Source organism: Triturus cristatus, chromosome 5_2 (genome assembly GCF_964204655.1).
Source record: "Triturus cristatus chromosome 5_2, aTriCri1.1, whole genome shotgun sequence".
Classification (NCBI taxonomy): Eukaryota; Metazoa; Chordata; class Amphibia; order Caudata; family Salamandridae; genus Triturus; species Triturus cristatus.
In genome coordinates, this window is record NC_140588.1 from 575,246,591 (window position 1) to 575,269,422 (window position 22,832).

General features: G+C 53.4%; 24 non-coding genes across 24 annotated transcripts; 7 read left to right on the forward strand and 17 right to left on the reverse strand.

Annotated features, from left to right (window-relative positions):
- Positions 1-118: 118 nt before the first annotated feature.
- On the reverse strand, positions 119-190 carry TRNAE-UUC (transfer RNA glutamic acid (anticodon UUC)). Its single transcript has one exon. It is a non-coding gene; the product is annotated as a tRNA-Glu (tRNA).
- Positions 191-433: 243 nt separating this feature from the next.
- TRNAL-UAA (transfer RNA leucine (anticodon UAA)) lies at positions 434-516 on the forward strand. Its single transcript has one exon. It is a non-coding gene; the product is annotated as a tRNA-Leu (tRNA).
- Positions 517-2,344: 1,828 nt separating this feature from the next.
- TRNAE-UUC (transfer RNA glutamic acid (anticodon UUC)) lies at positions 2,345-2,416 on the reverse strand. The gene has a single exon. It is a non-coding gene; the product is annotated as a tRNA-Glu (tRNA).
- Positions 2,417-3,862: 1,446 nt separating this feature from the next.
- TRNAE-CUC (transfer RNA glutamic acid (anticodon CUC)) lies at positions 3,863-3,934 on the reverse strand. The gene has a single exon. It is a non-coding gene; the product is annotated as a tRNA-Glu (tRNA).
- Positions 3,935-4,564: 630 nt separating this feature from the next.
- On the reverse strand, positions 4,565-4,636 carry TRNAE-UUC (transfer RNA glutamic acid (anticodon UUC)). Its single transcript has one exon. It is a non-coding gene; the product is annotated as a tRNA-Glu (tRNA).
- Positions 4,637-4,879: 243 nt separating this feature from the next.
- Positions 4,880-4,962, forward strand: TRNAL-UAA (transfer RNA leucine (anticodon UAA)). Its single transcript has one exon. It is a non-coding gene; the product is annotated as a tRNA-Leu (tRNA).
- Positions 4,963-6,088: 1,126 nt separating this feature from the next.
- Positions 6,089-6,160, reverse strand: TRNAE-CUC (transfer RNA glutamic acid (anticodon CUC)). The gene has a single exon. It is a non-coding gene; the product is annotated as a tRNA-Glu (tRNA).
- A 630-nt stretch (positions 6,161-6,790) lies between these two features.
- Positions 6,791-6,862, reverse strand: TRNAE-UUC (transfer RNA glutamic acid (anticodon UUC)). The gene has a single exon. It is a non-coding gene; the product is annotated as a tRNA-Glu (tRNA).
- Positions 6,863-7,105: 243 nt separating this feature from the next.
- TRNAL-UAA (transfer RNA leucine (anticodon UAA)) lies at positions 7,106-7,188 on the forward strand. Its single transcript has one exon. It is a non-coding gene; the product is annotated as a tRNA-Leu (tRNA).
- A 1,126-nt stretch (positions 7,189-8,314) lies between these two features.
- On the reverse strand, positions 8,315-8,386 carry TRNAE-CUC (transfer RNA glutamic acid (anticodon CUC)). Its single transcript has one exon. It is a non-coding gene; the product is annotated as a tRNA-Glu (tRNA).
- A 631-nt stretch (positions 8,387-9,017) lies between these two features.
- Positions 9,018-9,089, reverse strand: TRNAE-UUC (transfer RNA glutamic acid (anticodon UUC)). The gene has a single exon. It is a non-coding gene; the product is annotated as a tRNA-Glu (tRNA).
- A 243-nt stretch (positions 9,090-9,332) lies between these two features.
- Positions 9,333-9,415, forward strand: TRNAL-UAA (transfer RNA leucine (anticodon UAA)). Its single transcript has one exon. It is a non-coding gene; the product is annotated as a tRNA-Leu (tRNA).
- Positions 9,416-11,238: 1,823 nt separating this feature from the next.
- Positions 11,239-11,310, reverse strand: TRNAE-UUC (transfer RNA glutamic acid (anticodon UUC)). Its single transcript has one exon. It is a non-coding gene; the product is annotated as a tRNA-Glu (tRNA).
- A 1,452-nt stretch (positions 11,311-12,762) lies between these two features.
- TRNAE-CUC (transfer RNA glutamic acid (anticodon CUC)) lies at positions 12,763-12,834 on the reverse strand. The gene has a single exon. It is a non-coding gene; the product is annotated as a tRNA-Glu (tRNA).
- A 630-nt stretch (positions 12,835-13,464) lies between these two features.
- Positions 13,465-13,536, reverse strand: TRNAE-UUC (transfer RNA glutamic acid (anticodon UUC)). The gene has a single exon. It is a non-coding gene; the product is annotated as a tRNA-Glu (tRNA).
- Positions 13,537-13,779: 243 nt separating this feature from the next.
- Positions 13,780-13,862, forward strand: TRNAL-UAA (transfer RNA leucine (anticodon UAA)). Its single transcript has one exon. It is a non-coding gene; the product is annotated as a tRNA-Leu (tRNA).
- A 1,126-nt stretch (positions 13,863-14,988) lies between these two features.
- Positions 14,989-15,060, reverse strand: TRNAE-CUC (transfer RNA glutamic acid (anticodon CUC)). Its single transcript has one exon. It is a non-coding gene; the product is annotated as a tRNA-Glu (tRNA).
- Positions 15,061-15,691: 631 nt separating this feature from the next.
- Positions 15,692-15,763, reverse strand: TRNAE-UUC (transfer RNA glutamic acid (anticodon UUC)). The gene has a single exon. It is a non-coding gene; the product is annotated as a tRNA-Glu (tRNA).
- A 243-nt stretch (positions 15,764-16,006) lies between these two features.
- On the forward strand, positions 16,007-16,089 carry TRNAL-UAA (transfer RNA leucine (anticodon UAA)). The gene has a single exon. It is a non-coding gene; the product is annotated as a tRNA-Leu (tRNA).
- Positions 16,090-17,912: 1,823 nt separating this feature from the next.
- TRNAE-UUC (transfer RNA glutamic acid (anticodon UUC)) lies at positions 17,913-17,984 on the reverse strand. Its single transcript has one exon. It is a non-coding gene; the product is annotated as a tRNA-Glu (tRNA).
- Positions 17,985-19,436: 1,452 nt separating this feature from the next.
- On the reverse strand, positions 19,437-19,508 carry TRNAE-CUC (transfer RNA glutamic acid (anticodon CUC)). The gene has a single exon. It is a non-coding gene; the product is annotated as a tRNA-Glu (tRNA).
- Positions 19,509-20,138: 630 nt separating this feature from the next.
- Positions 20,139-20,210, reverse strand: TRNAE-UUC (transfer RNA glutamic acid (anticodon UUC)). Its single transcript has one exon. It is a non-coding gene; the product is annotated as a tRNA-Glu (tRNA).
- Positions 20,211-20,453: 243 nt separating this feature from the next.
- Positions 20,454-20,536, forward strand: TRNAL-UAA (transfer RNA leucine (anticodon UAA)). Its single transcript has one exon. It is a non-coding gene; the product is annotated as a tRNA-Leu (tRNA).
- A 1,828-nt stretch (positions 20,537-22,364) lies between these two features.
- TRNAE-UUC (transfer RNA glutamic acid (anticodon UUC)) lies at positions 22,365-22,436 on the reverse strand. The gene has a single exon. It is a non-coding gene; the product is annotated as a tRNA-Glu (tRNA).
- Between the last annotated feature and the right edge of the window lie 396 nt (positions 22,437-22,832).

Consider the following 22,832-nt stretch of genomic DNA (forward strand, 5'->3'; position numbering starts at 1 on the left):
GGACCCAGCCCCTTTCCTCTGCTTTCGTCTATAGGTCGGGGTGCCTTTTTAAGGACCTTCGATTAAAAAAAGCTGAGCTGCGTGGACAAATTACGCACGTCTACGTCTTAGAGGGATCTTCCCTGACCGGGAATCGAACCCGGGCCGCGGCGGTGAAAGCGCCGAATCCTAGCCACTAGACCACCAGGGAGGAGATGCTCTTGTGAGCCTGCCTTGCTCACTTCCTTATTGTGACTAAGCTAACTCCACTGTATAGATTGCCCATAAAGTACGAGTGGGGAAAAGTTAGGTGTCACACAGTGTGTTTGTCATAAGCAATTACCTTTATCCTCCTGCAAAAGCCTTTTTACTCTGCAATCACCTCTTGCTGGACAGCCTGCGCTGGAGCAGCCAGCATGAAAAGGGAGCTGAGTAAGGCAGGGCCTAGGGTCTCACCAGGGTGGCCGAGTGGTTAAGGCGTTGGACTTAAGATCCAATGGACAGTTGTCCGCATGGGTTCGAGCCCCATCCCTGGTATGGGTTTTCAGCGGGTGTGTAGGAACTTGCAGATGCTTTTTTAAAGCATTTTCCTCTGCCCTCCTCACCCTCCCAGTGCCCTTCCTTAACAGTCCCAATTCACGTCTCAGCTGTGGGGTCTGCTGCTACTCTGCACTTAGCATGGATGCTTCCCAAAGCAATGCAGTGCCACCTACGCAGAGCCCCTGCTTAGAGAAATACACCTCCGATGTCTTTTCCCACTGAAGGGAGCAGGAGGAAGTACTTGCTTCCTGGGGAACATGGGCCTGCCACTGGAATTTGTTAACCCGCCTCTTGCGGATTTCTCCCCTTTCTTTGATTTACACCTGCAGGCTCTCCCTTGCCATCGGAGCAGGATCTGCTGATGCAGGCCCGGCTGGATCAAATGTGCAACGGCTTGTCCCCAGGCCTCGGGAAAAAATTGAGCAGAGATTCCCGCCTCCGCCTCCGCCTCCTCTTGCCTTCCGAACGGGCTTCCAAACGGGCAATGCCCTGACGGGTCCCCCACGCCCCATCCTGCCCATGCCCACACCCCTGTATATGAGGGTGACCCATGTCCCTCACCCTCCATGCTCGAATGGAAGACACGTGTGTCCTGAGGGGAGCGCCAGACAGGCATTTCTCCGGCCAGGCAGACCCCTGCAGCACCCGTTAGGCTCCAAAGCCTGTACATTCCCAAGATGCCACTGGTCACTATGCAAATCAGACAGCCCTGGCCACACCCTCTCCGCCGCTGGGCTCTGCTGCTTTCGGTACGTGCAGCTCAGCTTTTTCTTACCCTGAACCAGACTTCCGTTTCAGCAAAAAGGTGGGTTGCAGTGGGTCCGGGATGCCATTTGGAGACAAAGCCTGCGGCCCTGTCAAAGATGACTTCCTGCCGCACACCATGTGGTCAGAAGCCTACGAAAAGAAGCGCACCTCGGAATACAGAATCTCACTTCCTCAAGAGCCTTGCACAAGAGATTTTCCTCCCGCCGAGGAAAGCAACTCAAAGGGAACCTTGCGAAAATCAAATTAGGAGCCAGATTGCGGGATGCTAGGCAAACTGTTTGTCAGAAAAGCAAATTCATTTTGAGAAGCCCTGACCTGCGGGAAGGAAAAGCATTCAAGGGCAGAAGAAGGACTGTTCCCTGACCGGGAATCGAACCCGGGCCGCGGTGGTGAGAGCACCAAATCCTAACCACTAGACCACCAGGGAACCCACAGCCATACAGCAAAAGTTCCTACACTGCTCTCCTAGTGACAAAGCTCATGGGGGCTGAAAGCATATTTTATTCTACAGCGAATATGAATCAGAACTTGAAAAAACACTCATGATTCCACCAGACTGTTTGTCACTTCCAAGCACAGGCCATCCCCTCCCCCGTGCTACTGAACCGACGAATTCCTGTACAATCGGGATCCCCGGGAAATCACAAGAGGGACACCTAGTGGCCGCTGATAGCTCAAAGACAGCTGGTACACCTTCTCACACCTACCTCGTTATTCAGCTTGCTGGAAGAATACATTGCGAATGACCGATTCAAGAGTGCAAGGGAGAAGAGTGCTCCAAAGTAGATGTATACATCGCAGCCGGGTTTTCCAGCAATTTACCTTTCTGATGAGCTGGTACTGCACTTTACGCCCACATAGAGCACCTGACTGGGTGGGGGACTGCGTGCGCATGAAGGTGGCTGAGGGCAATGGGAGCAAAGCAACCTGGGACACAGGGGACCCAGCCCCTTTCCTCTGCTTTCGTCTATAGGTCGGGGTGCCTTTTTAAGGACCTTCGATTAAAAAAAGCTGAGCTGCGTGGACAAATTACGCACGTCTACGTCTTAGAGGGATCTTCCCTGACCGGGAATCGAACCCGGGCCGCGGCGGTGAAAGCGCCGAATCCTAGCCACTAGACCACCAGGGAGGAGATGCTCTTGTGAGCCTGCCTTGCTCACTTCCTTATTGTGACTAAGCTAACTCCACTGTATAGATTGCCCATAAAGTACGAGTGGGGAAAAGTTAGGTGTCACACAGTGTGTTTGTCATAAGCAATTACCTTTATCCTCCTGCAAAAGCCTTTTTACTCTGCAATCACCTCTTGCTGGACAGCCTGCGCTGGAGCAGCCAGCATGAAAAGCGAGCTGAGTAAGGCAGGGCCTAGGGTCTCACCAGGGTGGCCGAGTGGTTAAGGCGTTGGACTTAAGATCCAATGGACAGTTGTCCGCATGGGTTCAAGCCCCATCCCTGGTATGGGTTTTCAGCGGGTGTGTAGGAACTTGCAGATGCTTTTTTAAAGCATTTTCCTCTGCCCTCCTCACCCTCCCAGTGCCCTTCCTTAACAGTCCCAATTCACGTCTCAGCTGTGGGGTCTGCTGCTACTCTGCACTTAGCATGGATGCTTCCCAAAGCAATGCAGTGCCACCTACGCAGAGCCCCTGCTTAGAGAAATACACCTCCTATGTCTTTTCCCACTGAAGGGAGCAGGAGGAAGTACTTGCTTCCTGGGGAACATGGGCCTGCCACTGGAATTTGTTAACCCGCCTCTTGCGGATTTCTCCCCTTTCTTTGATTTACACCTGCAGGCTCTCCCTTGCCATCGGAGCAGGATCTGCTGATGCAGGCCCGGCTGGATCAAATGTGCAAAGGCTTGTCCCCAGGCCTCGGGAAAAAATTGAGCAGAGATTCCCGCCTCCGCCTCCTCTTGCCTTCCGAACGGGCTTCCAAACGGGCAATGCCCTGACGGGTCCCCCACGCCCCATCCTGCCCATGCCCACACCCCTGTATATGAGGGTGACCCATGTCCCTCACCCTCCATGCTCGAACAGAAGACACGTGTGTCCTGAGGGGAGCGCCAGACAGGCATTTCTCCGGCCAGGCAGACCCCTGCAGCACCCGTTAGGCTCCAAAGCCTGTACATTCCCAAGATGCCACTGGTCACTATGCAAATCAGACAGCCCTGGCCACACCCTCTCCGCCGCTGGGCTCTGCTGCTTTCGGTACGTGCAGCTCAGCTTTTTCTTACCCTGAACCAGACTTCCGTTTCAGCAAAAAGGTGGGTTGCAGTGGGTCCGGGATGCCATTTGGAGACAAAGCCTGCGGCCCTGTCAAAGATGACTTCCTGCCGCACACCATGTGGTCAGAAGCCTACGAAAAGAAGCGCACCTCGGAATACAGAATCTCACTTCCTCAAGAGCCTTGCACAAGAGATTTTCCTCCCGCCGAGGAAAGCAACTCAAAGGGAACCTTGCGAAAATCAAATTAGGAGCCAGATTGCGGGATGCTAGGCAAACTGTTTGTCAGAAAAGCAAATTCATTTTGAGAAGCCCTGACCTGCGGGAAGGAAAAGCATTCAAGGGCAGAAGAAGGACTGTTCCCTGACCGGGAATCGAACCCGGGCCGCGGCGGTGAGAGCGCCGAATCCTAACCACTAGACCACCAGGGAACCCACAGCCATACAGCAAAAGTTCCTACACTGCTCTCCTAGTGACAAAGCTCATGGGGGCTGAAAGCATATTTTATTCTACAGCGAATATGAATCAGAACTTGAAAAAACACTCATGATTCCACCAGACTGTTTGTCACTTCCAAGCACAGGCCATCCCCTCCCCCGTGCTACTGAACCGACGAATTCCTGTACAATCGGGATCCCCGGGAAATCACAAGAGGGACACCTAGTGGCCGCTGATAGCTCAAAGACAGCTGGTACACCTTCTCACACCTACCTCGTTATTCAGCTTGCTGGAAGAATACATTGCGAATGACCGATTCAAGAGTGCAAGGGAGAAGAGTGCTCCAAAGTAGATGTATACATCGCAGCGGGGTTTTCCAGCAATTTACCTTTCTGATGAGCTGGTACTGCACTTTACGCCCACATAGAGCACCTGACTGGGTGGGGGACTGCGTGCGCATGAAGGTGGCTGAGGGCAATGGGAGCAAAGCAACCTGGGACACAGGGGACCCAGCCCCTTTCCTCTGCTTTCGTCTATAGGTCGGGGTGCCTTTTTAAGGACCTTCGATTAAAAAAAGCTGAGCTGCGTGGACAAATTATGCACGTCTACGTCTTAAAGGGATCTTCCCTGACCGGGAATCGAACCCGGGCCGCGGCGGTGAAAGCGCCGAATCCTAGCCACTAGACCACCAGGGAGGAGATGCTATTGTGAGCCTGCCTTGCTCACTTCCTTATTGTGACTAAGCTAACTCCACTGTATAGATTGCCCATAAAGTACGAGTGGGGAAAAGTTAGGTGTCACACAGTGTGTTTGTCATAAGCAATTACCTTTATCCTCCTGCAAAAGCCTTTTTACTCTGCAATCACCTCTTGCTGGACAGCCTGCGCTGGAGCAGCCAGCATGAAAAGGGAGCTGAGTAAGGCAGGACTTAGGGTCTCACCAGGGTGGCCGAGTGGTTAAGGCGTTGGACTTAAGATCCAATGGACAGTTGTCCGCATGGGTTCGAGCCCCATCCCTGGTATGGGTTTTCAGCGGGTGTGTAGGAACTTGCAGATGCTTTTGTAAAGCATTTTCCTCTGCCCTCCTCACCCTCCCAGTGCCCTTCCTTAACAGTCCCAATTCACGTCTCAGCTGTGGGGTCTGCTGCTACTCTGCACTTAGCATGGATGTTTGCCAAAGCAATGCAGTGCCACCTACGCAGAGCCCCTGCTTAGAGAAATACACCTCCTATGTCTTTTCCCACTGAAGGGAGCAGGAGGAAGTACTTGCTTCCTGGGGAACATGGGCCTGCCACTGGAATTTGTTAACCCGCCTCTTGCGGATTTCTCCCCTTTCTTTGATTTACACCTGCAGGCTCTCCCTTGCCATCGGAGCAGGATCTGCTGATGCAGGCCCGGCTGGATCAAATGTGCAAAGGCTTGTCCCCAGGCCTCGGGAAAAAATTGAGCAGAGATTCCCGCCTCCGCCTCCGCCTCCTCTTGCCTTCCGAACGGGCTTCCAAACGGGCAATGCCCTGACGGGTCCCCCACGCCCCATCCTGCCCATGCCCACACCCCTGTATATGAGGGTGACCCATGTCCCTCACCCTCCATGCTCGAACGGAAGACACGTGTGTCCTGAGGGGAGCGCCAGACAGGCATTTCTCCGGCCAGGCAGACCCCTGCAGCACCCGTTAGGCTCCAAAGCCTGTACATTCCCAAGATGCCACTGGTCACTATGCAAATCAGACAGCCCTGGCCACACCCTCTCCGCCGCTGGGCTCTGCTGCTTTCGGTACGTGCAGCTCAGCTTTTTCTTACCCTGAACCAGACTTCCGTTTCAGCAAAAAGGTGGGTTGCAGTGGGTCCGGGATGCCATTTGGAGACAAAGCCTGCGGCCCTGTCAAAGATGACTTCCTGCCGCACACCATGTGGTCAGAAGCCTACGAAAAGAAGCGCACCTCGGAATACAGAATCTCACTTCCTCAAGAGCCTTGCACAAGAGATTTTCCTCCCGCCGAGGAAAGCAACTCAAAGGGAACCTTGCGAAAATCAAATTAGGAGCCAGATTGCGGGATGCTAGGCAAACTGTTTGTCAGAAAAGCAAATTCATTTTGAGAAGCCCTGACCTGCGGGAAGGAAAAGCATTCAAGGGCAGAAGAAGGACTGTTCCCTGACCGGGAATCGAACCCGGGCCGCGGCGGTGAGAGCACCAAATCCTAACCACTAGACCACCAGGGAACCCACAGCCATACAGCAAAAGTTCCTACACTGCTCTCCTAGTGACAAAGCTCATGGGGGCTGAAAGCATATTTTATTCTACAGCGAATATGAATCAGAACTTGAAAAAACACTCATGATTCCACCAGACTGTTTGTCACTTCCAAGCACAGGCCATCCCCTCCCCCGTGCTACTGAACCGACGAATTCCTGTACAATCGGGATCCCCGGGAAATCACAAGAGGGACACCTAGTGGCCGCTGATAGCTCAAAGACAGCTGGTACACCTTCTCACACCTACCTCGTTATTCAGCTTGCTGGAAGAATACATTGCGAATGACCGATTCAAGAGTGCAAGGGAGAAGAGTGCTCCAAAGTAGATGTATACATCGCAGCCGGGTTTTCCAGCAATTTACCTTTCTGATGAGCTGGTACTGCACTTTACGCCCACATAGAGCACCTGACTGGGTGGGGGACTGCGTGCGCATGAAGGTGGCTGAGGGCAATGGGAGCAAAGCAACCTGGGACACAGGGGACCCAGCCCCTTTCCTCTGCTTTCGTCTATAGGTCGGGGTGCCTTTTTAAGGACCTTCGATTAAAAAAAGCTGAGCTGCGTGGACAAATTACGCACGTCTACGTCTTAGAGGGATCTTCCCTGACCGGGAATCGAACCCGGGCCGCGGCGGTGAAAGCGCCGAATCCTAGCCACTAGACCACCAGGGAGGAGATGCTCTTGTGAGCCTGCCTTGCTCACTTCCTTATTGTGACTAAGCTAACTCCACTGTATAGATTGCCCATAAAGTACGAGTGGGGAAAAGTTAGGTGTCACACAGTGTGTTTGTCATAAGCAATTACCTTTATCCTCCTGCAAAAGCCTTTTTACTCTGCAATCACCTCTTGCTGGACAGCCTGCGCTGGAGCAGCCAGCATGAAAAGGGAGCTGAGTAAGGCAGGGCCTAGGGTCTCACCAGGGTGGCCGAGTGGTTAAGGCGTTGGACTTAAGATCCAATGGACAGTTGTCCGCATGGGTTCGAGCCCCATCCCTGGTATGGGTTTTCAGCGGGTGTGTAGGAACTTGCAGATGCTTTTTTAAAGCATTTTCCTCTGCCCTCCTCACCCTCCCAGTGCCCTTCCTTAACAGTCCCAATTCACGTCTCAGCTGTGGGGTCTGCTGCTACTCTGCACTTAGCATGGATGCTTCCCAAAGCAATGCAGTGCCACCTACGCAGAGCCCCTGCTTAGAGAAATACACCTCCGATGTCTTTTCCCACTGAAGGGAGCAGGAGGAAGTACTTGCTTCCTGGGGAACATGGGCCTGCCACTGGAATTTGTTAACCCGCCTCTTGCGGATTTCTCCCCTTTCTTTGATTTACACCTGCAGGCTCTCCCTTGCCATCGGAGCAGGATCTGCTGATGCAGGCCCGGCTGGATCAAATGTGCAACGGCTTGTCCCCAGGCCTCGGGAAAAAATTGAGCAGAGATTCCCGCCTCCGCCTCCGCCTCCTCTTGCCTTCCGAACGGGCTTCCAAACGGGCAATGCCCTGACGGGTCCCCCACGCCCCATCCTGCCCATGCCCACACCCCTGTATATGAGGGTGACCCATGTCCCTCACCCTCCATGCTCGAATGGAAGACACGTGTGTCCTGAGGGGAGCGCCAGACAGGCATTTCTCCGGCCAGGCAGACCCCTGCAGCACCCGTTAGGCTCCAAAGCCTGTACATTCCCAAGATGCCACTGGTCACTATGCAAATCAGACAGCCCTGGCCACACCCTCTCCGCCGCTGGGCTCTGCTGCTTTCGGTACGTGCAGCTCAGCTTTTTCTTACCCTGAACCAGACTTCCGTTTCAGCAAAAAGGTGGGTTGCAGTGGGTCCGGGATGCCATTTGGAGACAAAGCCTGCGGCCCTGTCAAAGATGACTTCCTGCCGCACACCATGTGGTCAGAAGCCTACGAAAAGAAGCGCACCTCGGAATACAGAATCTCACTTCCTCAAGAGCCTTGCACAAGAGATTGTCCTCCCGCCGAGGAAAGCAACTCAAAGGGAACCTTGCGAAAATCTAATTAGGAGCCAGATTGCGGGATGCTAGGCAAACTGTTTGTCAGAAAAGCAAATTCATTTTGAGAAGCCCTGACCTGCGGGAAGGAAAAGCATTCAAGGGCAGAAGAAGGACTGTTCCCTGACCGGGAATCGAACCCGGGCCGCGGCGGTGAGAGCACCGAATCCTAACCACTAGACCACCAGGGAACCCACAGCCATACAGCAAAAGTTCCTACACTGCTCTCCTAGTGACAAAGCTCATGGGGGCTGAAAGCATATTTTATTCTACAGCGAATATGAATCAGAACTTGAAAAAACACTCATGATTCCACCAGACTGTTTGTCACTTCCAAGCACAGGCCATCCCCTCCCCCGTGCTACTGAACCGACGAATTCCTGTACAATCGGGATCCCCGGGAAATCACAAGAGGGACACCTAGTGGCCGCTGATAGCTCAAAGACAGCTGGTACACCTTCTCACACCTACCTCGTTATTCAGCTTGCTGGAAGAATACATTGCGAATGACCGATTCAAGAGTGCAAGGGAGAAGAGTGCTCCAAAGTAGATGTATACATCGCAGCCGGGTTTTCCAGCAATTTACCTTTCTGATGAGCTGGTACTGCACTTTACGCCCAACATAGAGCACCTGACTGGGTGGGGGACTGCGTGCGCATGAAGGTGGCTGAGGGCAATGGGAGCAAAGCAACCTGGGACACAGGGGACCCAGCCCCTTTCCTCTGCTTTCGTCTATAGGTCGGGGTGCCTTTTTAAGGACCTTCGATTAAAAAAAGCTGAGCTGCGTGGACAAATTACGCACGTCTACGTCTTAGAGGGATCTTCCCTGACCGGGAATCGAACCCGGGCCGCGGCGGTGAAAGCGCCGAATCCTAGCCACTAGACCACCAGGGAGGAGATGCTCTTGTGAGCCTGCCTTGCTCACTTCCTTATTGTGACTAAGCTAACTCCACTGTATAGATTGCCCATAAAGTACGAGTGGGGAAAAGTTAGGTGTCACACAGTGTGTTTGTCATAAGCAATTACCTTTATCCTCCTGCAAAAGCCTTTTTACTCTGCAATCACCTCTTGCTGGACAGCCTGCGCTGGAGCAGCCAGCATGAAAAGGGAGCTGAGTAAGGCAGGGCCTAGGGTCTCACCAGGGTGGCCGAGTGGTTAAGGCGTTGGACTTAAGATCCAATGGACAGTTGTCCGCATGGGTTCGAGCCCCATCCCTGGTATGGGTTTTCAGCGGGTGTGTAGGAACTTGCAGATGCTTTTTTAAAGCATTTTCCTCTGCCCTCCTCACCCTCCCAGTGCCCTTCCTTAACAGTCCCAATTCACGTCTCAGCTGTGGGGTCTGCTGCTACTCTGCACTTAGCATGGATGCTTCCCAAAGCAATGCAGTGCCACCTACGCAGAGCCCCTGCTTAGAGAAATACACCTCCTATGTCTTTTCCCACTGAAGGGAGCAGGAGGAAGTACTTGCTTCCTGGGGAACATGGGCCTGCCACTGGAATTTGTTAACCCGCCTCTTGCGGATTCCTCCCCTTTCTTTGATTTACACCTGCAGGCTCTCCCTTGCCATCGGAGCAGGATCTGCTGATGCAGGCCCGGCTGGATCAAATGTGCAAAGGCTTGTCCCCAGGCCTCGGGAAAAAATTGAGCAGAGATTCCCGCCTCCGCCTCCGCCTCCTCTTGCCTTCCGAACGGGCTTCCAAACGGGCAATGCCCTGACGGGTCCCCCACGCCCCATCCTGCCCATGCCCACACCCCTGTATATGAGGGTGACCCATGTCCCTCACCCTCCATGCTCGAACGGAAGACACGTGTGTCCTGAGGGGAGCGCCAGACAGGCATTTCTCCGGCCAGGCAGACCCCTGCAGCACCCGTTAGGCTCCAAAGCCTGTACATTCCCAAGATGCCACTGGTCACTATGCAAATCAGACAGCCCTGGCCACACCCTCTCCGCCGCTGGGCTCTGCTGCTTTCGGTACGTGCAGCTCAGCTTTTTCTTACCCTGAACCAGACTTCCGTTTCAGCAAAAAGGTGGGTTGCAGTGGGTCCGGGATGCCATTTGGAGACAAAGCCTGCGGCCCTGTCAAAGATGACTTCCTGCCGCACACCATGTGGTCAGAAGCCTACGAAAAGAAGCGCACCTCGGAATACAGAATCTCACTTCCTCAAGAGCCTTGCACAAGAGATTTTCCTCCCGCCGAGGAAAGCAACTCAAAGGGAACCTTACGAAAATCAAATTAGGAGCCAGATTGCGGGATGCTAGGCAAACTGTTTGTCAGAAAAGCAAATTCATTTTGAGAAGCCCTGACCTGCGGGAAGGAAAAGCATTCAAGGGCAGAAGAAGGACTGTTACCTGACTGGGAATCGAACCCGGGCCGCGGCGGTGAGAGCACCAAATCCTAACCACTAGACCACCAGGGAACCCACAGCCATACAGCAAAAGTTCCTACACTGCTCTCCTAGTGACAAAGCTCATGGGGGCTGAAAGCATATTTTATTCTACAGCGAATATGAATCAGAACTTGAAAAAACACTCATGATTCCACCAGACTGTTTGTCACTTCCAAGCACAGGCCATCCCCTCCCCCGTTCTACTGAACCGACGAATTCCTGTACAATCGGGATCCCCGGGAAATCACAAGAGGGACACCTAGTGGCCGCTGATAGCTCAAAGACAGCTGGTACACCTTCTCACACCTACCTCGTTATTCAGCTTGCTGGAAGAATACATTGCGAATGACCGATTCAAGAGTGCAAGGGAGAAGAGTGCTCCAAAGTAGATGTATACATCGCAGCCGGGTTTTCCAGCAATTTACCTTTCTGATGAGCTGGTACTGCACTTTACGCCCAACATAGAGCACCTGACTGGGTGGGGGACTGCGTGCGCATGAAGGTGGCTGAGGGCAATGGGAGCAAAGCAACCTGGGACACAGGGGACCCAGCCCCTTTCCTCTGCTTTCGTCTATAGGTCGGGGTGCCTTTTTAAGGACCTTCGATTAAAAAAAGCTGAGCTGCGTGGACAAATTACGCACGTCTACGAGGGATCTTCCCTGACCGGGAATCGAACCCGGGCCGCGGCGGTGAAAGCGCCGAATCCTAGCCACTAGACCACCAGGGAGGAGATGCTCTTGTGAGCCTGCCTTGCTCACTTCCTTATTGTGACTAAGCTAACTCCACTGTATAGATTGCCCATAAAGTACGAGTGGGGAAAAGTTAGGTGTCACACAGTGTGTTTGTCATAAGCAATTACCTTTATCCTCCTGCAAAAGCCTTTTTACTCTGCAATCACCTCTTGCTGGACAGCCTGCGCTGGAGCAGCCAGCATGAAAAGGGAGCTGAGTAAGGCAGGGCCTAGGGTCTCACCAGGGTGGCCGAGTGGTTAAGGCGTTGGACTTAAGATCCAATGGACAGTTGTCTGCATGGGTTCGAGCCGCATCCCTGGTATGGGTTTTCAGCGGGTGTGTAGGAACTTGCAGATGCTTTTTTAAAGCATTTTCCTCTGCCCTCCTCACCCTCCCAGTGCCCTTCCTTAACAGTCCCAATTCACGTCTCAGCTGTGGGGTCTGCTGCTACTCTGCACTTAGCATGGATGCTTCCCAAAGCAATGCAGTGCCACCTATGCAGAGCCCCTGCTTAGAGAAATACACCTCCTATGTCTTTTCCCACTGAAGGGAGCAGGAGGAAGTACTTGCTTCCTGGGGAACATGGGCCTGCCACTGGAATTTGTTAACCCGCCTCTTGCGGATTTCTCCCCTTTCTTTGATTTACACCTGCAGGCTCTCCCTTGCCATCGGAGCAGGATCTGCTGATGCAGGCCCGGCTGGATCAAATGTGCAAAGGCTTGTCCCCAGGCCTCGGGAAAAAATTGAGCAGAGATTCCCGCCTCCGCCTCCGCCTCCTCTTGCCTTCCGAACGGGCTTCCAAACGGGCAATGCCCTGACGGGTACCCCACGCCCCACCCTGCCCATGCCCACACCCCTGTATATGAGGGTGACCCATGTCCCTCACCCTCCATGCTCGAACGGAAGACACGTGTGTCCTGAGGGGAGCGCCAGACAGGCATTTCTCCGGCCAGGCAGACCCCTGCAGCACCCGTTAGGCTCCAAAGCCTGTACATTCCCAAGATGCCACTGGTCACTATGCAAATCAGACAGCCCTGGCCACACCCTCTCCGCCGCTGGGCTCTGCTGCTTTCGGTACGTGCAGCTCAGCTTTTTCTTACCCTGAACCAGACTTCCGTTTCAGCAAAAAGGTGGGTTGCAGTGGGTCCGGGATGCCATTTGGAGACAAAGCCTGCGGCCCTGTCAAAGATGACTTCCTGCCGCACACCATGTGGTCAGAAGCCTACGAAAAGAAGCGCACCTCGGAATACAGAATCTCACTTCCTCAAGAGCCTTGCACAAGAGATTGTCCTCCCGCCGAGGAAAGCAACTCAAAGGGAACCTTGCGAAAATCTAATTAGGAGCCAGATTGCGGGATGCTAGGCAAACTGTTTCTCAGAAAAGCAAATTCATTTTGAGAAGCCCTGACCTGCGGGAAGGAAAAGCATTCAAGGGCAGAAGAAGGACTGTTCCCTGACCGGGAATCGAACCCGGGCCGCGGCGGTGAGAGCGCCGAATCCTAACCACTAGACCACCAGGGAACCCACAGCCATACAGCAAAAGTTCCTACACTGCTCTCCTAGTGACAAAGCTCATGGGGGCTGAAAGCATATTTTATTCTACAGCGAATATGAATCAGAACTTGAAAAAACACTCATGATTCCACCAGACTGTTTGTCACTTCCAAGCACAGGCCATCCCCTCCCCCGTGCTACTGAACCGACGAATTCCTGTACAATCGGGATCCCCGGGAAATCACAAGAGGGACACCTAGTGGCCGCTGATAGCTCAAAGACAGCTGGTACACCTTCTCACACCTACCTCGTTATTCAGCTTGCTGGAAGAATACATTGCGAATGACCGATTCAAGAGTGCAAGGGAGAAGAGTGCTCCAAAGTAGATGTATACATCGCAGCCGGGTTTTCCAGCAATTTACCTTTCTGATGAGCTGGTACTGCACTTTACGCCCACATAGAGCACCTGACTGGGTGGGGGACTGCGTGCGCATGAAGGTGGCTGAGGGCAATGGGAGCAAAGCAACCTGGGACACAGGGGACCCAGCCCCTTTCCTCTGCTTTCGTCTATAGGTCGGGGTGCCTTTTTAAGGACCTTCGATTAAAAAAAGCTGAGCTGCGTGGACAAATTACGCACGTCTACGTCTTAGAGGGATCTTCCCTGACCGGGAATCGAACCCGGGCCGCGGCGGTGAAAGCGCCGAATCCTAGCCACTAGACCACCAGGGAGGAGATGCTCTTGTGAGCCTGCCTTGCTCACTTCCTTATTGTGACTAAGCTAACTCCACTGTATAGATTGCCCATAAAGTACGAGTGGGGAAAAGTTAGGTGTCACACAGTGTGTTTGTCATAAGCAATTACCTTTATCCTCCTGCAAAAGCCTTTTTACTCTGCAATCACCTCTTGCTGGACAGCCTGCGCTGGAGCAGCCAGCATGAAAAGGGAGCTGAGTAAGGCAGGGCCTAGGGTCTCACCAGGGTGGCCGAGTGGTTAAGGCGTTGGACTTAAGATCCAATGGACAGTTGTCCGCATGGGTTCGAGCCCCATCCCTGGTATGGGTTTTCAGCGGGTGTGTAGGAACTTGCAGATGCTTTTTTAAAGCATTTTCCTCTGCCCTCCTCACCCTCCCAGTGCCCTTCCTTAACAGTCCCAATTCACGTCTCAGCTGTGGGGTCTGCTGCTACTCTGCACTTAGCATGGATGCTTCCCAAAGCAATGCAGTGCCACCTACGCAGAGCCCCTGCTTAGAGAAATACACCTCCGATGTCTTTTCCCACTGAAGGGAGCAGGAGGAAGTACTTGCTTCCTGGGGAACATGGGCCTGCCACTGGAATTTGTTAACCCGCCTCTTGCGGATTTCTCCCCTTTCTTTGATTTACACCTGCAGGCTCTCCCTTGCCATCGGAGCAGGATCTGCTGATGCAGGCCCGGCTGGATCAAATGTGCAACGGCTTGTCCCCAGGCCTCGGGAAAAAATTGAGCAGAGATTCCCGCCTCCGCCTCCGCCTCCTCTTGCCTTCCGAACGGGCTTCCAAACGGGCAATGCCCTGACGGGTCCCCCACGCCCCATCCTGCCCATGCCCACACCCCTGTATATGAGGGTGACCCATGTCCCTCACCCTCCATGCTCGAATGGAAGACACGTGTGTCCTGAGGGGAGCGCCAGACAGGCATTTCTCCGGCCAGGCAGACCCCTGCAGCACCCGTTAGGCTCCAAAGCCTGTACATTCCCAAGATGCCACTGGTCACTATGCAAATCAGACAGCCCTGGCCACACCCTCTCCGCCGCTGGGCTCTGCTGCTTTCGGTACGTGCAGCTCAGCTTTTTCTTACCCTGAACCAGACTTCCGTTTCAGCAAAAAGGTGGGTTGCAGTGGGTCCGGGATGCCATTTGGAGACAAAGCCTGCGGCCCTGTCAAAGATGACTTCCTGCCGCACACCATGTGGTCAGAAGCCTACGAAAAGAAGCGCACCTCGGAATACAGAATCTCACTTCCTCAAGAGCCTTGCACAAGAGATTGTCCTCCCGCCGAGGAAAGCAACTCAAAGGGAACCTTGCGAAAATCTAATTAGGAGCCAGATTGCGGGATGCTAGGCAAACTGTTTGTCAGAAAAGCAAATTCATTTTGAGAAGCCCTGACCTGCGGGAAGGAAAAGCATTCAAGGGCAGAAGAAGGACTGTTCCCTGACCGGGAATCGAACCCGGGCCGCGGCGGTGAGAGCACCGAATCCTAACCACTAGACCACCAGGGAACCCACAGCCATACAGCAAAAGTTCCTACACTGCTCTCCTAGTGACAAAGCTCATGGGGGCTGAAAGCATATTTTATTCTACAGCGAATATGAATCAGAACTTGAAAAAACACTCATGATTCCACCAGACTGTTTGTCACTTCCAAGCACAGGCCATCCCCTCCCCCGTGCTACTGAACCAACGAATTCCTGTACAATCGGGATCCCCGGGAAATCACAAGAGGGACACCTAGTGGCCGCTGATAGCTCAAAGACAGCTGGTACACCTTCTCACACCTACCTCGTTATTCAGCTTGCTGGAAGAATACATTGCGAATGACCGATTCAAGAGTGCAAGGGAGAAGAGTGCTCCAAAGTAGATGTATACATCGCAGCCGGGTTTTCCAGCAATTTACCTTTCTGATGAGCTGGTACTGCACTTTACGCCCAACATAGAGCACCTGACTGGGTGGGGGACTGCGTGCGCATGAAGGTGGCTGAGGGCAATGGGAGCAAAGCAACCTGGGACACAGGGGACCCAGCCCCTTTCCTCTGCTTTCGTCTATAGGTCGGGGTGCCTTTTTAAGGACCTTCGATTAAAAAAAGCTGAGCTGCGTGGACAAATTACGCACGTCTACGTCTTAGAGGGATCTTCCCTGACCGGGAATCGAACCCGGGCCGCGGCGGTGAAAGCGCCGAATCCTAGCCACTAGACCACCAGGGAGGAGATGCTCTTGTGAGCCTGCCTTGCTCACTTCCTTATTGTGACTAAGCTAACTCCACTGTATAGATTGCCCATAAAGTACGAGTGGGGAAAAGTTAGGTGTCACACAGTGTGTTTGTCATAAGCAATTACCTTTATCCTCCTGCAAAAGCCTTTTTACTCTGCAATCACCTCTTGCTGGACAGCCTGCGCTGGAGCAGCCAGCATGAAAAGGGAGCTGAGTAAGGCAGGGCCTAGGGTCTCACCAGGGTGGCCGAGTGGTTAAGGCGTTGGACTTAAGATCCAATGGACAGTTGTCCGCATGGGTTCGAGCCCCATCCCTGGTATGGGTTTTCAGCGGGTGTGTAGGAACTTGCAGATGCTTTTTTAAAGCATTTTCCTCTGCCCTCCTCACCCTCCCAGTGCCCTTCCTTAACAGTCCCAATTCACGTCTCAGCTGTGGGGTCTGCTGCTACTCTGCACTTAGCATGGATGCTTCCCAAAGCAATGCAGTGCCACCTACGCAGAGCCCCTGCTTAGAGAAATACACCTCCTATGTCTTTTCCCACTGAAGGGAGCAGGAGGAAGTACTTGCTTCCTGGGGAACATGGGCCTGCCACTGGAATTTGTTAACCCGCCTCTTGCGGATTCCTCCCCTTTCTTTGATTTACACCTGCAGGCTCTCCCTTGCCATCGGAGCAGGATCTGCTGATGCAGGCCCGGCTGGATCAAATGTGCAAAGGCTTGTCCCCAGGCCTCGGGAAAAAATTGAGCAGAGATTCCCGCCTCCGCCTCCGCCTCCTCTTGCCTTCCGAACGGGCTTCCAAACGGGCAATGCCCTGACGGGTCCCCCACGCCCCATCCTGCCCATGCCCACACCCCTGTATATGAGGGTGACCCATGTCCCTCACCCTCCATGCTCGAACGGAAGACACGTGTGTCCTGAGGGGAGCGCCAGACAGGCATTTCTCCGGCCAGGCAGACCCCTGCAGCACCCGTTAGGCTCCAAAGCCTGTACATTCCCAAGATGCCACTGGTCACTATGCAAATCAGACAGCCCTGGCCACACCCTCTCCGCCGCTGGGCTCTGCTGCTTTCGGTACGTGCAGCTCAGCTTTTTCTTACCCTGAACCAGACTTCCGTTTCAGCAAAAAGGTGGGTTGCAGTGGGTCCGGGATGCCATTTGGAGACAAAGCCTGCGGCCCTGTCAAAGATGACTTCCTGCCGCACACCATGTGGTCAGAAGCCTACGAAAAGAAGCGCACCTCGGAATACAGAATCTCACTTCCTCAAGAGCCTTGCACAAGAGATTTTCCTCCCGCCGAGGAAAGCAACTCAAAGGGAACCTTACGAAAATCAAATTAGGAGCCAGATTGCGGGATGCTAGGCAAACTGTTTGTCAGAAAAGCAAATTCATTTTGAGAAGCCCTGACCTGCGGGAAGGAAAAGCATTCAAGGGCAGAAGAAGGACTGTTACCTGACTGGGAATCGAACCCGGGCCGCGGCGGTGAGAGCACCAAATCCTAACCACTAGACCACCAGGGAACCCACAGCCATACAGCAAAAGTTCCTACACTGCTCTCCTAGTGACAAAGCTCATGGGGGCTGAAAGCATATTTTATTCTACAGCGAATATGAATCAGAACTTGAAAAAACACTCATGATTCCACCAGACTGTTTGTCACTTCCAAGCACAGGCCATCCCCTCCCCCGTTCTACTGAACCGACGAATTCCTGTACAATCGGGATCCCCGGGAAATCACAAGAGGGACACCTAGTGGCCGCTGATAGCTCAAAGACAGCTGGTACACCTTCTCACACCTACCTCGTTATTCAGCTTGCTGGAAGAATACATTGCGAATGACCGATTCAAGAGTGCAAGGGAGAAGAGTGCTCCAAAGTAGATGTATACATCGCAGCCGGGTTTTCCAGCAATTTACCTTTCTGATGAGCTGGTACTGCACTTTACGCCCAACATAGAGCACCTGACTGGGTGGGGGACTGCGTGCGCATGAAGGTGGCTGAGGGCAATGGGAGCAAAGCAACCTGGGACACAGGGGACCCAGCCCCTTTCCTCTGCTTTCGTCTATAGGTCGGGGTGCCTTTTTAAGGACCTTCGATTAAAAAAAGCTGAGCTGCGTGGACAAATTACGCACGTCTACGAGGGATCTTCCCTGACCGGGAATCGAACCCGGGCCGCGGCGGTGAAAGCGCCGAATCCTAGCCACTAGACCACCAGGGAGGAGATGCTCTTGTGAGCCTGCCTTGCTCACTTCCTTATTGTGACTAAGCTAACTCCACTGTATAGATTGCCCATAAAGTACGAGTGGGGAAAAGTTAGGTGTCACACAGTGTGTTTGTCATAAGCAATTACCTTTATCCTCCTGCAAAAGCCTTTTTACTCTGCAATCACCTCTTGCTGGACAGCCTGCGCTGGAGCAGCCAGCATGAAAAGGGAGCTGAGTAAGGCAGGGCCTAGGGTCTCACCAGGGTGGCCGAGTGGTTAAGGCGTTGGACTTAAGATCCAATGGACAGTTGTCTGCATGGGTTCGAGCCGCATCCCTGGTATGGGTTTTCAGCGGGTGTGTAGGAACTTGCAGATGCTTTTTTAAAGCATTTTCCTCTGCCCTCCTCACCCTCCCAGTGCCCTTCCTTAACAGTCCCAATTCACGTCTCAGCTGTGGGGTCTGCTGCTACTCTGCACTTAGCATGGATGCTTCCCAAAGCAATGCAGTGCCACCTATGCAGAGCCCCTGCTTAGAGAAATACACCTCCTATGTCTTTTCCCACTGAAGGGAGCAGGAGGAAGTACTTGCTTCCTGGGGAACATGGGCCTGCCACTGGAATTTGTTAACCCGCCTCTTGCGGATTTCTCCCCTTTCTTTGATTTACACCTGCAGGCTCTCCCTTGCCATCGGAGCAGGATCTGCTGATGCAGGCCCGGCTGGATCAAATGTGCAAAGGCTTGTCCCCAGGCCTCGGGAAAAAATTGAGCAGAGATTCCCGCCTCCGCCTCCGCCTCCTCTTGCCTTCCGAACGGGCTTCCAAACGGGCAATGCCCTGACGGGTACCCCACGCCCCACCCTGCCCATGCCCACACCCCTGTATATGAGGGTGACCCATGTCCCTCACCCTCCATGCTCGAACGGAAGACACGTGTGTCCTGAGGGGAGCGCCAGACAGGCATTTCTCCGGCCAGGCAGACCCCTGCAGCACCCGTTAGGCTCCAAAGCCTGTACATTCCCAAGATGCCACTGGTCACTATGCAAATCAGACAGCCCTGGCCACACCCTCTCCGCCGCTGGGCTCTGCTGCTTTCGGTACGTGCAGCTCAGCTTTTTCTTACCCTGAACCAGACTTCCGTTTCAGCAAAAAGGTGGGTTGCAGTGGGTCCGGGATGCCATTTGGAGACAAAGCCTGCGGCCCTGTCAAAGATGACTTCCTGCCGCACACCATGTGGTCAGAAGCCTACGAAAAGAAGCGCACCTCGGAATACAGAATCTCACTTCCTCAAGAGCCTTGCACAAGAGATTGTCCTCCCGCCGAGGAAAGCAACTCAAAGGGAACCTTGCGAAAATCTAATTAGGAGCCAGATTGCGGGATGCTAGGCAAACTGTTTCTCAGAAAAGCAAATTCATTTTGAGAAGCCCTGACCTGCGGGAAGGAAAAGCATTCAAGGGCAGAAGAAGGACTGTTCCCTGACCGGGAATCGAACCCGGGCCGCGGCGGTGAGAGCGCCGAATCCTAACCACTAGACCACCAGGGAACCCACAGCCATACAGCAAAAGTTCCTACACTGCTCTCCTAGTGACAAAGCTCATGGGGGCTGAAAGCATATTTTATTCTACAGCGAATATGAATCAGAACTTGAAAAAACACTCATGATTCCACCAGACTGTTTGTCACTTCCAAGCACAGGCCATCCCCTCCCCCGTGCTACTGAACCGACGAATTCCTGTACAATCGGGATCCCCGGGAAATCACAAGAGGGACACCTAGTGGCCGCTGATAGCTCAAAGACAGCTGGTACACCTTCTCACACCTACCTCGTTATTCAGCTTGCTGGAAGAATACATTGCGAATGACCGATTCAAGAGTGCAAGGGAGAAGAGTGCTCCAAAGTAGATGTATACATCGCAGCCGGGTTTTCCAGCAATTTACCTTTCTGATGAGCTGGTACTGCACTTTACGCCCACATAGAGCACCTGACTGGGTGGGGGACTGCGTGCGCATGAAGGTGGCTGAGGGCAATGGGAGCAAAGCAACCTGGGACACAGGGGACCCAGCCCCTTTCCTCTGCTTTCGTCTATAGGTCGGGGTGCCTTTTTAAGGACCTTCGATTAAAAAAAGCTGAGCTGCGTGGACAAATTACGCACGTCTACGTCTTAGAGGGATCTTCCCTGACCGGGAATCGAACCCGGGCCGCGGCGGTGAAAGCGCCGAATCCTAGCCACTAGACCACCAGGGAGGAGATGCTCTTGTGAGCCTGCCTTGCTCACTTCCTTATTGTGACTAAGCTAACTCCACTGTATAGATTGCCCATAAAGTACGAGTGGGGAAAAGTTAGGTGTCACACAGTGTGTTTGTCATAAGCAATTACCTTTATCCTCCTGCAAAAGCCTTTTTACTCTGCAATCACCTCTTGCTGGACAGCCTGCGCTGGAGCAGCCAGCATGAAAAGGGAGCTGAGTAAGGCAGGGCCTAGGGTCTCACCAGGGTGGCCGAGTGGTTAAGGCGTTGGACTTAAGATCCAATGGACAGTTGTCCGCATGGGTTCGAGCCCCATCCCTGGTATGGGTTTTCAGCGGGTGTGTAGGAACTTGCAGATGCTTTTTTAAAGCATTTTCCTCTGCCCTCCTCACCCTCCCAGTGCCCTTCCTTAACAGTCCCAATTCACGTCTCAGCTGTGGGGTCTGCTGCTACTCTGCACTTAGCATGGATGCTTCCCAAAGCAATGCAGTGCCACCTACGCAGAGCCCCTGCTTAGAGAAATACACCTCCGATGTCTTTTCCCACTGAAGGGAGCAGGAGGAAGTACTTGCTTCCTGGGGAACATGGGCCTGCCACTGGAATTTGTTAACCCGCCTCTTGCGGATTTCTCCCCTTTCTTTGATTTACACCTGCAGGCTCTCCCTTGCCATCGGAGCAGGATCTGCTGATGCAGGCCCGGCTGGATCAAATGTGCAACGGCTTGTCCCCAGGCCTCGGGAAAAAATTGAGCAGAGATTCCCGCCTCCGCCTCCGCCTCCTCTTGCCTTCCGAACGGGCTTCCAAACGGGCAATGCCCTGACGGGTCCCCCACGCCCCATCCTGCCCATGCCCACACCCCTGTATATGAGGGTGACCCATGTCCCTCACCCTCCATGCTCGAATGGAAGACACGTGTGTCCTGAGGGGAGCGCCAGACAGGCATTTCTCCGGCCAGGCAGACCCCTGCAGCACCCGTTAGGCTCCAAAGCCTGTACATTCCCAAGATGCCACTGGTCACTATGCAAATCAGACAGCCCTGGCCACACCCTCTCCGCCGCTGGGCTCTGCTGCTTTCGGTACGTGCAGCTCAGCTTTTTCTTACCCTGAACCAGACTTCCGTTTCAGCAAAAAGGTGGGTTGCAGTGGGTCCGGGATGCCATTTGGAGACAAAGCCTGCGGCCCTGTCAAAGATGACTTCCTGCCGCACACCATGTGGTCAGAAGCCTACGAAAAGAAGCGCACCTCGGAATACAGAATCTCACTTCCTCAAGAGCCTTGCACAAGAGATTTTCCTCCCGCCGAGGAAAGCAACTCAAAGGGAACCTTGCGAAAATCAAATTAGGAGCCAGATTGCGGGATGCTAGGCAAACTGTTTGTCAGAAAAGCAAATTCATTTTGAGAAGCCCTGACCTGCGGGAAGGAAAAGCATTCAAGGGCAGAAGAAGGACTGTTCCCTGACCGGGAATCGAACCCGGGCCGCGGTGGTGAGAGCACCAAATCCTAACCACTAGACCACCAGGGAACCCACAGCCATACAGCAAAAGTTCCTACACTGCTCTCCTAGTGACAAAGCTCATGGGGGCTGAAAGCATATTTTATTCTACAGCGAATATGAATCAGAACTTGAAAAAACACTCATGATTCCACCAGACTGTTTGTCACTTCCAAGCACAGGCCATCCCCTCCCCCGTGCTACTGAACCGACGAATTCCTGTACAATCGGGATCCCCGGGAAATCACAAGAGGGACACCTAGTGGCCGCTGATAGCTCAAAGACAGCTGGTACACCTTCTCACACCTACCTCGTTATTCAGCTTGCTGGAAGAATACATTGCGAATGACCGATTCAAGAGTGCAAGGGAGAAGAGTGCTCCAAAGTAGATGTATACATCGCAGCCGGGTTTTCCAGCAATTTACCTTTCTGATGAGCTGGTACTGCACTTTACGCCCACATAGAGCACCTGACTGGGTGGGGGACTGCGTGCGCATGAAGGTGGCTGAGGGCAATGGGAGCAAAGCAACCTGGGACACAGGGGACCCAGCCCCTTTCCTCTGCTTTCGTCTATAGGTCGGGGTGCCTTTTTAAGGACCTTCGATTAAAAAAAGCTGAGCTGCGTGGACAAATTACGCACGTCTACGTCTTAGAGGGATCTTCCCTGACCGGGAATCGAACCCGGGCCGCGGCGGTGAAAGCGCCGAATCCTAGCCACTAGACCACCAGGGAGGAGATGCTCTTGTGAGCCTGCCTTGCTCACTTCCTTATTGTGACTAAGCTAACTCCACTGTATAGATTGCCCATAAAGTACGAGTGGGGAAAAGTTAGGTGTCACACAGTGTGTTTGTCATAAGCAATTACCTTTATCCTCCTGCAAAAGCCTTTTTACTCTGCAATCACCTCTTGCTGGACAGCCTGCGCTGGAGCAGCCAGCATGAAAAGGGAGCTGAGTAAGGCAGGGCCTAGGGTCTCACCAGGGTGGCCGAGTGGTTAAGGCGTTGGACTTAAGATCCAATGGACAGTTGTCCGCATGGGTTCGAGCCCATCCCTGGTATGGGTTTTCATCGGGTGTGTAGGAACTTGCAGATGCTTTTTTAAAGCATTTTCCTCTGCCCTCCTCACCCT